Below are 13,442 nucleotides of genomic sequence, written 5' to 3'. Positions count from 1 at the left end.
GATATAAGTAGTGAATGGTGCATCTTATCTGAACATTGTTGTCACCCAAGTATATCCATGTTGACCACTTATCTCACTTGTGATGGACACCAAAAAGGATAACCCACCATGTCACAGTTGCATGTCATCTGTCAATGGTTACATGAACATGGTAGTGACTTGCTTAATACAGTAATCTTCTCACTTGCTAGATCTTAGTTTCAGTATACTATTTAGTGCAAACTCTAATAAACTTAAGGTTCAAGAAATTTGAGTAAAAATAGATGGCAGCTTCAAACAGGGTATGCTGTGTAGAGTGACACTCAAGATACTGTTGTATGTAACCATTCAAACGCAATAATGGATTCCAAGATACCATGCCAGCTGGCTTCCACTATCAACTTCTGTTGAAATTTACATCACTTACACCATTACCACGTGTTTATGTCATGAGATGTAAAGCATGATGTCGTCAGCAGAAAGAAAGTTCAGTGTTATTTTTAACTACACTTTAGTGAGAAAAGAGATCAAATTGAAAGGAGAGAAAAACTCCCTCTTTAAAGATGTATGAGATTATTCCTCTGTACTTGTGGGGACAAAAAAGTGTAATAAACTAGAATACTAAAACTTTCCACTGGTGGCATCAAGTTTTATGCATGATGTTGTATGACATTGTTCTGATATGTTTGTAGGTGTTAACAGCCTACCCTGTTTTAGACTGGCATTTCTGTATACATGCAGTGAATGACCAGTTACTTTATTAGATTTTCCCATGTAACGGCATGTTGAACTGAGATTCAGTGACTGAGAAAGTCATTACAGGTTAATGAGTGAAATATAAAGATGAATAGCTGTGTGTAATTATTAGACAATTTAAATGGTGTACCCTGTTCTTCCTCACTACAGTAAGAAACGTGTACAGATTTAGTGAAACTATCAATGTGTATTATGCAGACCCCCCCCCCCCCTTCCCGAAGACATTAACCATGCTTAAATCATATTCTTGTTTGAAACTAAGATTAGGTTAGATTAATTTTATTCAAGTGCAGTTGATTCTTTCTATAGAAAACTTAGGGATCTGAGGAATACTTTGTTATAGTAAATAATTTGCTATCATGGAATTTTTAGAATAAATTTCTTATTTTTTTTTCTACCTGTGAGACTTTTCGTCGGTAAGGTTTATTATATGAGTGCTTGCTGCAGTAAGCATTGCTCGAGTAGGTTTTTTAGCAAATCAAATGCAAATTTTCTTAGTATATTAATGTTTCTGGTAGTTGTAGCAGTTCAAACAAAATTCTTTTTGTTGTGTATTTTCCTAAGAATTTAATAACCTCTTTTTTCTTTTTTAGGGGTAGTTAAAGGGTCAAAGTTAGATGACTGGGAGAATACTTTCACATAGTCCTGTACTGACCAAGGCTTCTGAGCCAGTGTCCAGTTCTCACCTTCTCGTGGTGCTCACATTATTAGGTATCAACCTGAATACTAAACAAATGTGTATGATCTGGATGTTTGGTATACAGCCAACAAAATTATATTCTGCATTGTTGAACCAGAAAAAAATGATGGTTCAACATTGTGAAATATCCTTTCTGAAATATGTTTATCCTGGAGCATCTCCTCTATAAACAATATCTGTACTCTTTTCATCATGGGAAAATGGAGTGAATAGTGAAAATTCAGCTACTGGAACAAACTTAACACAACGTGAGCAGAATAGAAAACAACTCTGAACACAAGAAATATCAATAGAAAAGATGTGCCACCTTTGAGCAGTAGTAAATCAGGGAACAAGGCATAGCTGTTGTATTTGACACCAAAAACAAAAGTGAACAATTTGAATGGCAAACAATTTCAAGTAGAGTAATGTAGGTAAATTTCAAAATGGGAAATCAGATTTATTTGATTTTCCATTTTTTCAAGTCTTTAGAGAGGACAGATGATATAATGAAAAGAAAGAATGGTATCTTTTTGGACATCTAAAGAGTAGAGTCAGAAAACCAGAACTAAAAACTTGAGAGTTAGTGGCAGAATCTGAAGAAGATATTAACTCAGTCAGGGAGGCATGTGATGAAGTTTACAAGGCTAGAGAAATCCAAACTTCATAATACTCACAAAGTTAGTGGCAATTCTGCTTATGTAGAATGGGATCATATAGTAAGTTACTTGTTTCCTAGATGAGATTTGACTTCGGCAACTAAAGAGCAAATGCTGCGACATCCAGTGATCTGTTTAATTTGAAGCAGCCAGAGTAATTTTAAGAGGTGGATATCTAAAAGTACCTGGTTTATTCATACTGTTACAACTTGAACAGTGCAAACTTTGAATCCATCAGTAAATCACATACAGCTTTCAGCACATACAAACCACATGTATAACGTGCATATATGCACGTTATACATGTGGTTTGTATGTGGATATTTCTAATTGGGTGCTGCTATAGCAGCACCCAATTAGAAATATCCCCTTTATGCCTTCATGCACACCCAAAAGTCTGTGAGACTAAATATTAATGGCAGCACAACATCCAATAGAATGGCTGCCACTGCTTGCATCAAATGCACTTCAGGCTGGCAATGTTTGGTGTAATTTCTTGCAGGCTACTCTAAAACTCCAACCACAATTTGAAGTCCAATAGATTCAGATCTTCCAGATGACAATTAGATGGTGATATGTGGTCATGCGCATTCACCTCAAACCACTGTTATGTGTGGTCCTCGCCTTGTGTGCAGGGATTGAGTCCTGTCAGAAGGTCCACTGCCTAAACAACATGAAACAAGGTGTTGTACAGGGGGTGGGGGGCATACAACAGGTTCTGGCATAGTGTCTTGATCCACTTTGGCAGAGGTTTTGCCCACTTTCTCTCAGAAATTCAACTTGGATACATCCCAATACTTCACCTCACACCAAACCATCACTGATGCGGTGTGATGACTTCTCTGAATCTTCGGTGCTATGACATGTGCTGTGCAACCATTCGGGGCATATACCCGATCGTTTCGGCGGTTAAACGACTCTTCAATGAAAATCTTCTCATCTGTGAAGATTCATCTGCATTTTCACAGGATCACAAGCTGTTGCATCCTAACGCAGCATGGTCAACTTGTTCTTTGGCGGTCAGACACAAATCTTCGGTATTGCTATAATGATTACTAGTTCGATACACGACATCCTACTGATCCCGGGTGTTTTTAGCGTGTTGAAAATAACAGGTGGCTGCATTCCAACCTTGTGAAGTGCTATTACAGCTGCATAGTTTTCATAATCTCCCCACTGCATGGGCTAGACAGCCCCCCCTACTGATAAACATTTTGCAATTCTGTTGCAGCACAATTCTGTTGCAACACTGTTACAACTTCCACCACGGAAGTTGTAACAGTGTTTATGGCAAGACTGAAATATAGAGGAAATGCAGAATGAAAAATACATTCATTTTCTCTAGAAATATAAATTCGACTTTTAATATTCTTTGAGTTTGCGGTAATCAATTGTTTTTGTGAATGGAACTACATCAAATTATCTCACGGACCGTTTGAAAAATACTTGACTAGAACACTTTGAAACGTTCCAAAACCGGACGATCATCCGCTCTGCACTACGCAGTCTCAACTACCTTATTGCGAAAATTTGTTGTGCCAGAATGGGAAGAAGGTTAACAAAAGCTTGTTGCAAGAAAGAACAACCCTTAGTTATACCACTGCTCTTCAAGATCATGTGGCTCATTTGATTTCGATCAAATATGAAATACGTAGTCGTTTCTTATGTGCTTAGCTCTCTGCATTTCAATATAATCAGGAAAAAAAAAACGATGGTGGTGGTGGTTTTTATGTGTGTGGGGGGGGAGAGGGGGTCAGTTTATAAACTAAAATGATGCGCATGTTTATAAGTCGCATCGCCTAACCCATTTTGACCAGTTATTCCTCGACTGGAATAATAATAAACATAGCATGCGTTTCTTAAGAAGACAAGGCACTGAGAATCCAAGGTGGCCGCAATTTCGAAATACTTGGCTGACATTAATGTCTTAATGTTAAGAGCGTGACTCCCCCTAAAATTATTCCACAAATATAGTTATACAATCAACAACAATACTAGTATGAATAATGCCATCTAAGTAGCCATGTTTAAATTGCATAGATAAAAAGTTTACAGCGGGAATGAAACCACGCCTTTCTTTTTCTCTCTCTCTTCACCCACAGTTGAAAATGAGATTTCATATTCTATTTTAGGTAAACAGGTCATCGAAATGTTACCGGGAATTGTTATTTTGCTAAACTGATGCCGTCTGCTATGAGAATATCGAGTTCTAATGCTGTTGAGGAAATAATATTTTATATAGACTGGGTGATCAAAATTAAAGTATCCTTGGTTTAGGCCTCGTGGAGCGCATAGAAAATGAGATTTCATATTCTATTTTAGGTAAACAGGTCATCGAAATGTTACTGGGAATTGTTATTTTGCTAAACTGATGCCGTTTGCTATGAGAATATCGAGTTCTAATGCTGTTGAGGAAATAACATTTTATATAGACTGGGTGATCAAAATTAAAGTATCCTTGGTTTAGGCCTCGTGGAGCGCCATCCAGTGATCCAAATGCTGCAAAGCTTTTCAGGAATACGTTATGTGTCATGCGGAAGCGATATCTGACGGAAAGGGAGGGAGAGTAGCTCCAAAATTAACCACCAGGGGAGTCGTAAACACCAAATGCATGGAATTTGTATATCTCGCAACTCGGCAGGTACCAGGCGAGTTTAAAAAGATGGACACGGGATTTTTCCCTTCATTCTAGTTGTTAATAACGCCCACAGTGAAGACACTAACATAAACAATTGCAATGCTGTTGCTGCACTCAGGGGAGCGCCGGCCATGTGTGCGGCGCATACAGGCACCAGGATAGTAAAGGCGCCAAAGAGGAGGAAATACTTGGGAAAAAAAAAAAAAAAACGTTTTTTAAAGTGCTTTTTTTATTGGAAGGGGGAGGGGGATAGGGGCGCCAACTAAAGTTTTGCACACAGGCGCCGGATGCTACTGGCGCGCCCCTGGCTGCACTCTGCGAATTTCGTCGCCTGAACAAATGTCGACGACGTTCACTACCACAATGTGCTCTGTGACGAATGATTAATCGTTTTGAAGAAACGGGATTGTTGGGAATTAGACCTGGCAGAGGTCGCAAACCACAGTTCACAACAATTGTATGAAGTTGCTACTGCCGTTGTGGAGCGAGCCATGAATAACAGCGTGGGTTGCAGTGCACGTGCTGTATCAAGTCACATGAATGCGCCTTACACAACTATCTGAAAATTCTGCATTTCTACCCATTCAAGAAAGCCCTGACGTAGGAGTTGCGATCGCAGGACTGAAAGTTGATTGACATTCGCTTTAACATTCCTTGTTCCAGTGGGAGCAAGGAATTGGATACTGTGTGACCGATGTAGAGAGATGAGGCTCACTTTCACTTGAACAGAGCTGTGAATACCCACCCATAATTGCCGGACACGGCTATGCAATCCAATAAATTCCTTTGCAAAGTTACTGTCTGGTGTGGGTTTAGAACTTCGTTTATCATTGGACCATTCTTCTCTGAGGACATTCGCAAGTTGGGTCCTGTGACCTGCTCAGTTAATGGCAAGAGGTATCGCGATATGGTAAGCAATTTCCTTGTGCCACAGCTACAGCAGCGCCTGTGCATGGATTAGTTATTTCCATATAGGATGGGGCCCCCCTCCACCCATCGGTCGATCCGTACAGGAGGTTCTTTGAGAACATTTCACGGAAGTCAGAGTGATCAGCCGTTCACCTGATCTGACCCCCTTCTGGATCTGGAATTTCTGAAAGATGGCGTTTATCGGGCTCATCCTGATAACTTGCTAGTCCTGAAAGAGCATAACGCAGCATGTGCGCAACATCAGTTCCCAACTAGCTGGTCTCTGCCGTTGAACACACTGTGCGAAGGATGCAGTTTATGGCATATCGGAAATGTAGGCTTTGCATTTATAAGCAGTGCACACATCACATGGGACGTAGGACATACGAGAGAGGAAGGTAGCAACTTGGAAGGGCAAAAATCTACAGTGTTTGAAGAAGACAATTCTGTAACTATTTCCGATTTTATAAATAAATTAATTTTGAAAGATGAAATTGGTATGAAACAGGACAATTTCATGGAATTGTAAAATTCTAAAGAAGAACTAAGGAAATAGTCGCAGTAACTGACTGGACGAATAAAGAAAGCAGTGTAAAGGATGGCCAGGATGTAAAGGGAATCATGACTTCAAAGATGATTTAAGGGTTTAGCGTTTGCTTACACGAGTACTTGTTTAAGAAATAAATCTCCATGGTTTCAGCTAGTAGCTAAGATAATAAACTGCATACAATAGGAATTACTGAAATTTGGTTTAACGGAGATGCTTTTGATAAAAATTACAGGAGGAAGTGACAAGTAGGGGGGGAAGCGAGGAGAGTATTGTTACTTATAATGAAGGATATAAATTGGCTAATTAAATCTTCATTTAGCCACTCCAGTTGTTAGTGTATCCGCTCTCCAAACAGCAGGTTGTGGGTTCGACTCCCACCATAGGCAGGCTTTAATTGGCTTGAAAATGTTCCATGTTTGTCTTCAGAAGGTTTCTGGTTTATCTTATTCCTAGCACACCCGCAGTACTGCTACTAATGTACTATAGCAGAGGTGTTCAACCTTTTTTACTACGCGAGCTACTTTTCTATAAAAAGTTATTCGGTTATCTACTCTCTTATATATAAGTTATTCGGCGATCTATTCTCTTATATAGACCACGTCCCCCCAACCTGATATCTGATTACGCACAAATAAACAATAAACAACTAAAAAAAACCCTAAAAACTTTATTTATCACTTTTAATTATTTTAATTTAATACAATATATATATATATAAAGTTAGAAAAAACAACAGATTGATTATAAATTCACAAGTTACAGGAAATGCTGGTTGATTAAAAAAAAAAAGTTAATGTGAAATTTGGCATTGTTTGGACCTCGCAATATTTTCATAGTCAAGTTGATATGAAGAGGTGGCCAATCTCAGACAATCATCCAAATGATCATTTGTAATTTGGTTCCTTAATTGATTTTCTATGACGGTCATATTTGAAAAAGCGGATTCTGACAAGGGTGTCGATCCGAAACACGACAGAATTTTTCGCACAATATCAGTTAATATTGGGAATTTTTCATGTGCATACTTACAAATGACTTCATTGTTTATTGATTTTAAATGTAAACTATTCTAAATGTTTATTATCTCAAGTTCTACTTCAGCTTGGTTTATATCAAACAGCCCACTAATTTTATTTGAAATTTCTGTGATGTTCAAGTATTCTTGAAATGGATTATTGATAAAAGATACAATCATTTCAGTTTTATTAAAATCTTTAAATCTTGAATTTATTTCTTCCTCAACTAATTCTATTTCACGAATAAATTCTTTTAAATCATAGCGAAGCATTTCTTGATTTTGTTCAAAATTTTAATAAATATGGGAGATGTCTAAATTTGCGGGCATTTATATTTTTTTAAAATAAAAGTAAGTATTGTTGGAAAGTTTTTATTGAACTTAACATGTCAATTAAATTTTTATCTTTACCTTGTAACTCTAAATTTAAATTGCTTAATTTCGTACAGAAATCTACTAAAAATGATAAGTGTAACAACCAACTTTTATCACTCAACTGTGGATAAATATCTCATTTTTTATCAAGAAAAAAATTTATATCGTTAATTAATACAAGAAATCATTCTAAAAATTGACTTCTGCTGAGCCAGCGAACATTATTGTACAACAGAAGTTCCCTAGCATCATCTGCCTGTAATTTAAATAACCGCCGTTGCAGGGCTTTTCCTCGAACAGAATTTACAATTTTAAATGTAATATCCAAAACATCTTTGGTGTTTAATCTTTTACTACACAGTACTTGTTGGTGAATAATACAGTGGTACGTTAAAAAAATCTGGATATTTGTCATCGTTTTTACATAATGAAATGAATCCTGATTTATTACCTATCATTGCAGGAGCACCATCAGTAGTAATAGACACAGGTTTAAAAAGTGGAAGTTTGTGTTGTTTCACAAATTCATCAAACCGAAAAAATATTTTCTCCGCTAGTCCTTCCCAATAATGGTATAATTTTCAAAAGTTCTTCTTTACTTGAATAATCTTGAAATACCATGTGAAACTTATTTCTCAAGCAACGTGGATCCGGGCAGTCTCTCTGACAGCGACTCTGGAACCGGGACCCCTTCTGCTTGCTTCAGTCCCTTTTTATTAGGCCTCCTCTGAGACCTCGCATGAAGTTTGGCAACCCTCAAAGAATCGGTATGAGTCTTTCATCTTAAGTTTCAAGTTCAGCACGCCTTTTGTTCTCCTCGCTTTCTTTTGATTGTAAGTTGCCGGCCATCGGAAAGTTGTTTGAACTCTTTCTAACTGACTTCGGAGATGTTTACACTTAAAGCCTACAAGTCTTTCTCATACATACAAGTTTCAATAACAGTCTTTCTAATGCCGCCATGTACAGCTTCGGCAACAAAAACATTGCCTTTGTTTTTAACACTCTAACATGTTCTTATTAAAGCAGTATATACAGTTAGCTTCAAAAGAGTTATTTACAAAAACATCTAATACAAACTATACCGAGACAAACAAAGTTTATTTTTTTACAATTTTACATGGGACTTAACCTAAGTAAAAAATCGATCTAATGTGCTTTGGAATATTTAATATTTAAGCTACAATCGAATTTTTACACTTTGCTTATAATCGTATTCACTCGGCTCGCTGTTTGACTTCCACCGATCCAAATTAATTCATTTACCCGGACTTATAAGAAAATTACTGATTTGACAATTTTAACGAAAAATAAATAAACAATAGCAATACACTTAAAGCGAATTTAAAAAAATACAAAATAATGATAAATAAAATATTATGTTTTTAGTTTTAATTAAATTTGGAAGTAAGGAGGAATACACAAGAGATCGACCAAAAATCGCTCCGCGATCGACGGGTTGAACACCCCTGTACTATAGGCTAAAAGCCATAAACTCACAAGCCGTAAATTTGAGAATTGCGTTATATCGCAATAGAAGAACAGTGATGGTGCTATGAGCCAGTTGCTTTGAATTTGCGGACGAAGCATCTTAGGTTCTGAAGGCCAGGGTACTATTGTTTGTAAAATGCGTGTTCTCTTCTGGTCGGTCTGCGTGATAAAAAACTCCAGAATTCGGGAGGAAAATCCTGCCACCCCGATATGTGATGGAACAATTGTTAGTGAGTTAGGAAAATGAAAGTATTAATAATGGGTGATATTAATTTAATATCAGTGGTATCGACTGGGTAAACACAATATATGTAAAATAGGTAAAACAGTTTTTTATTATTATTATTTTTGCTTGATTCGCGATAGCTTTCAAAAGCAGCATGTACGTTGAACCTTCCAGGATTGTATGGTCTGAAATTTAATATTAACATTAGAAGAACTCAGGCATATTAGTTAGATACACTGTGTGATGGTGACTACTTATTCCTAGCAGGAATGAAAACTATGGTAATAAGCTGCGATAAAGGAAGCAGCAAAGCTAAAATTTTAAGGAAGTTGATTTTGAAGATATTGGCAACATAATTATAGTGCATAAATTAGGAGTCGCCATTTAATGAACACTTAAATTTTCCGTTAAATTCGATATATACATAACTCGGAGACATGGGAATTATCCAGATAACTCTTTCGACGTTTTAAGCTTTTGAGTACAATTTTCAGTATAATACTGTAGGTGGCTTGTAAGCAAGAAACTTAAGCATAAGTTATTTTATTCCGTGAAGTATTCATTTATTTCCCTTCTCCGACCTACATTTCTTATTTATTGAAATATGTATAGAAATTAATTAATTTTATTCACTTTTGTCTTCGAGAAATGGATTTAGTTTTCATATACCGTATGTCTGAGTTAGCTAATATTGCTGCCTGGAATTGGTCTCAAAGTTTTCTGTTATCCAAATAAGTACACGAACTTGAAAGCCCTGACGTTTCTTTAATAAACGATTCCCATGTGTCAGAGATGATCACACACACCACGTGTCAGCTGCGACAAAAGACTACGCCCACGGAGGCATTGACCTTTTCGATTTATTTTTCATCATACTGTGTTCAGGAAAAGTTATTACAACTCATATTTTGTCTTTTAGTTTTCCCTATGAACTTGTTAAAATACTGATACTACGGATGCTGGAAGGGATTAAAAGGGTTCTTAAATAATATCGTGGGTATTGTCCAAAGTAGTTATTGAATTTACAAAAATAGAAATAGATTTATCTGGAATTTTATAGGTCTGAAGCTTCATGCATTTATACAAAAATTTCCCTGTTTTTAAACTTGTTTGCGAATGGCAAAGGGTACGAAGTATTTTTAAGTCTTTTTTTTTTTTTAATAAAGGTTCGAAGTTGTTTCCTTTAAATATATTTTTTTATTTTACTTTTCATGTAGAATTATACCGTGTTTCATATAGAAGTATCTAGTGCTCTCATTTTTTTACTGCAAAATTTAGAAGCCGTTCTTTAAGCTCATGTTATTATTTTTGCAGGTTTTTGACACTGGACAGTCTAAGTAATGTCTCAGCATATCACTACGGTCATTAATGGCGGTCTTTCGTTACGAGCCAACGAAAAAAAGTAATCCAAGAATAAAAATCTAAATCATTTAAAAAAAAAAAAAAATCGAAAACTTCACAAATCATATGCAAGACAATTAGCGACCATCTTATAGGGAATTGAAGGCATTATTTTTACCTCAAAAAAAGGTGCAGTTTATTAACTGAAAAAAAAAAAAAAAAAAGACGCGTTCTGTAGTATAGTAATCGAACATAACCTTACAAACATGATAACACTAAACTTCATGCTGCTCACTGGACTCTCCATGAAAGTTTCGAAGTTCGGTTGAAGAACAATTATGCTTTCATCGTATTGAAGGGACCGAATTTTTTTAAAAAAATGTTATTGCATACATTGAATCGGAAAAAGACTTCATCTTGGTTCAGAGACCATGACTAAGTTTTCCTAAAACGATTTCGACTTTTGGGCTGAAATCCAGAATCAAGGTGAGTAAATAGAGAGAAGTAGTATTTTCTAATATATGTATGGTTTTTATTCAAAACAAAAGCATTTAATTTTCGCCTGTGTTGAAATGAACTGAAACACGTATGCAGTGAAATGTGGAAAACAGCTCTTTGAAATGAAAATGAAAACTTATGCGGATGTGGGAGGATAAAATAAAACATATACTTTTCCTTTCGGTTCTCATTTTAATTTCTGCTCCCAACTGTCAAGGCCTTAACTCTCAAGGCTCTTGCAGGAAATGCAAGCTTGTAGGGTTATAATTCGCATTTTGAGTAAACGTACTTGTAAAATAGGATCTTCACAATCGGAAACATTACTGAGTTTGAATGTGCAATTGCTGTTTCCGTCAAAAGTTTGACATCAGAATGGAGCCAGATGCTACTTTTTGAAGTCTTGTAAAAACTTCTTCAGTAAGCAGAATTTTATGTTAGAAATAATTTGAGAAAATTAACCTTGTGTTCAAAAGTATCTCTAGCTACGTTAATTAAACGAACTCATTGTACCAACACCTAATTAATCATTGCATATACTGATTAAGAGAATAGAATTCGGTTGATGTTGTCTGCTGTCAGCAGCTATGTTTTTGGTAAGAATAACAATGCTATTCTACTTCCTGTGCACGATTAAATGTTTTTGTCTATAATGATACTTTTTTTATTTATTTTATGCGCATTTAGCTAGTACCAGATTATGTGATATTGATCAATGACAGCTCGGCAACATAAAAACACACACTATACCCTCACGGAGAGATAAGAACAGTCTTACTTAATGATTTAGTGTATTAATAAGTAATACTTATTCTTAGTGTGTATTATTGGAAAATCGTGATTTAGTAATGCAGTACCCTAAACGTTAAAAGTACTTTAGTAGGCGACTTGAACATTCTCATCGGGTTTGGTTTTTGCCACTGTTGGTAAACTAATTTCTTTAATTTTTTTAGTCTTCGATATCTCAGATGTAGCCTTGTGTTTTCAAATGCCCTTAAGAGTTTACTTTATACTCAAGGTTTTCACAATTAGATTTCTTGGTATTTTTATTTATTTTTTTTTAATTTTTATTTTTGCAGAAAAAGTGTAATTTAATTTAGAATTCATTTAATTCAATGAGAAAAGTGACACTTTTTATTTCAGTAATTTTTTCCCTAACAAGTTTTTTTTTTAAAGAAAATTGATACTTTTTTGTGGTCGTTTTTCGCTTATAAGAATTTTTCTATTAATTTTCTTAAATGTTAATTCGCATCGTGTAAACTGAGCATTTATATTATTATTTCGAAAAATCGTTTCTAGTGACCCTCGTGAAGCAAAGGAAGCTACGCTCACTAATTGCTTCTTTAAATAAGACAGTCAATGAGGAATCGGATCAGATTTTTTTTTTCTATTCCCAAGCTTTTTAAATGTAAAACTTCAATAATAAAATAACCCCCCCCTCCCAAAAAAAAAAAGATTAAAGTGAAAGAATTACTTTATGTATAGTAGTCAAACTGCGGTAGTGTGTTTCCGGCTTTTATCTGATGACAGCTAGTAGTAAGCGTATCTAGTATGAATAGAGGATGTGGAGTAGTTCCACCTGACAATCCACCTGACAGCGTTCAGGTTGCATTCTAATACGAACGTCGTGATAGTGCAGGTGTTTAGGTAAACGTTTTGACATAATTTGACAACGGAGACGTCGCAGTCTCCTCAATAAGTGGAGGAAAAAAAAAAAAAGACGAGCGATGTGTGCATTAGTTTTGGAGTAATCTTTGTAACTGGTTGAGTGCAAAACTTCAGCTCCCAGTAACTTAATCAAGTCGATTTTACATAAGAAAAAATTAAGTAAAAAATAGATGAATATTATTTTTATGGTTTAAGGCAAGAAACGATTTCGAATTTTCAGACAGTTTTTCCTATTGGAGAGGAGAACCTTAAAAAGCTAACGCTTTGTCAGGTAGGGACCAGGTCAGTAATATACCGACGCAATTAACACAGAAAAAATACACTGGTTGCTTTCCAGCCAGTATATTTTTCTGGGTTATATTTTTCTTATGAAGAAATCACAGGTAATTATTAATTTCACCTCTTCTAAGCACAAAACTCATACTCTGTAGTTTTTAAAACTGATGAAACTGTCATATCCTTCTTATCTTTCTAATTTCGTATTTTGGTTATGTATTTGAGGCTAATTACTCTGAGGCTCAGTTAGAAACAGATCGATCGTTTGCTCTCCAGCAGTCTATCTAAACTTCATTCATATTACCCGCATTGAGAAGAGTTATCTATTCTAAGTTACATTCGATTTTCCACAAGTTGTAATTTTAGTATCATTTCTTTTCATTATTTC

Source organism: Typopeltis vanoorti, chromosome 7 (assembly GCF_054136105.1).
Source record: "Typopeltis vanoorti isolate ZY-2024b chromosome 7, IOZ_Tvanoo_1.0, whole genome shotgun sequence".
NCBI classification, from domain to species: Eukaryota; Metazoa; Arthropoda; class Arachnida; order Uropygi; family Thelyphonidae; genus Typopeltis; species Typopeltis vanoorti.
This window is presented reverse-complemented; position numbering follows the sequence as displayed.